Source organism: Myotis nattereri (assembly GCF_964212035.1).
Source record: "Myotis nattereri genome assembly, chromosome: 11".
NCBI classification, from domain to species: Eukaryota; Metazoa; Chordata; class Mammalia; order Chiroptera; family Vespertilionidae; genus Myotis; species Myotis nattereri.
Window position 1 is genome coordinate 68,514,830 of NC_138086.1, and position 2,159 is coordinate 68,516,988.

Sequence of the window (2,159 nt, forward strand, 5' to 3'; positions counted from 1 at the left end):
AGTACTCTGAAATTATTCATCAACAGCAGGAGACAAGCATTTCCCGAGTGTCACTAGGGAGAAAATAAACACTCTGTTTCAGATGCCAAAATCTAATTGATGACTGCTCTTAAGCATCTCTTCCTTGCAGTATTCTAAGTTCTGAATGCTTCATCTTTGGACACCCGAGAGCACCTAACACAGTGATCTGTACATAGCAGGCACGAATAAATGAAATAAAATCAATAAAAATTACCCCCCCCGCCCCGTCAATAAGTGACTCATTGACCAACCACAGGGCATCATGAAAAAAATATGCTTAGGTCCAAAGAGGTTGAAAATTCAAGAGTCTAATATAAAAAAGAATTCTAGCAGCAAATGAAACCAAGTACCAATAAGGATGATATGAAAAGATTAGTCTGGAGAAAGGATTTTTGCAGCAGAATCTGACAAATAAAGATTGTATGCTTTTGTTTTGGGCTAACTTTTTAAAAAATATATATTTTTATTGATTTCAGAGAGGAAGGGAGAGGGAGATAGAAACATCAATGATGAGAGAGAATCATTGATTGGCTGCCTCCTGCACACCCCACACTGGGGATCAGGCCCGAAACCCAAGCATATGTGCTGACCCAGAATCAAACCATGACCTCCTGGTTCATAGGTCGATGCTCAACCCAAACCATGCTGGCTGGGCTGGGCTAACTTTTTATGGCCACTCTAGGGATATCACAATAGCCAAGAATATCTAGGCTAATGTATGAGCAGAGTTTGACACATTGGCAATGCTACCACTCTGCCTTCTAGCTGCCCCCAACTCCTCCAAAACAATACATGATAGTGTTGTAGAAATGTTTGTAATTCAGGAAAATACCAAGCTTAGAGTCCCATTCGCTCTAAGAAATTCCATTTCTTCCCCCTCACTCTCCTTCAGTGTCCCCCACACACTTATCATTGTAGCTTTCAAAGCCTGGTTTTGTGCTCTGTTTCTCTGAAGTCTCCCCCTCACCTCTAATCCTTCATAGATGTGTCTATAGTTGCTACTTGGCGTATTTTTCCATTTTTCTCCCGCTGTATTACCATTATTGGTCTCCTCTTCTAGACTGTAAATTCCTCCAGGCAACACCATACTCTGAATTCCCGGGATCTAGCTCAGTCCTTGTTTCCTAGCAGGCACTCAGGAATAGCTGAATGAATCAAATCTTTGGATTGGTGCCTCATGATTGTTGATAATGTAAGCCAGGCTTCCTCTCTGTTATATCACAGTGCAGAAGGCTAAGTCTATTTTAAACACTCTTACTGTATTGTTCCTTTTGGACACGTCCTCCTTGGGCGTCTTCTGTCCTATTTTTAGAAAGGTTATTCCTTCCTCATATAGCCACTCACAGAGAAATAGACCAGACAGAGCTGAGGGAAGTTTAATAAGAATCAGACTGTTTTTTGTTTTTGTTTCCCTGTTGCAAAAAAAGTCAGCTTTACCAATGATTTTGCTCTTAACACACATTTACTGTTGTCAATGGGACAAGTAGTGATGACCACTAAGGATATTGTATCATCTACAATGCAGTGGTGACCAAACCTGGCCACTCACTACAATCGTCTGGGGAAAGGTTTAAAGTACCGCTGTCGAGCCCAACTGGTGTGGCTCAGTGGTTGAGGGTCAACCTATGAACCAGCAGGTCTCAGTTCAATTCCCAGTCAGGGCACATGCCCAGGTTTTGGGCTTGATCCCCAGTAGGGGACATGCAGGAGGCAGCCGATTCTCTCTCATTATTGATGATTCGCTCTCTCTCTCCCTTTCCCTTCCTCTCTGAAATCAATAAAAATATATTACAAAAGTAAGAGTTCCTTCTTATAAAAAAACTAGAGGCCCGGTGCACAAAAATTTGTGCACTCGGAGGGGAGGGGGGTCCCTCAGCCCGGCCTGTGCCCTCTCGCAGTCTGGGACCCCTCGGGAGATAACGACCTGCTGGCTTAGGCCTGCTCCCGGGTGGCAGAGGGCAGGCCCAATCCCTAGGTGCAGCCCCTGGTCGGGCTCAGAGCAGGGCCGATTGGGGTGTTGGGGCGCCGCCCCCTGTCATGCACAGAGCAGGGCGATCGGGAGACTGTGATTCCACCCTCAGTCACGCTCAGGGTAGGGCCAATTAGGGAGTTGGGGCACCGTCCCCTGTCACACTCAA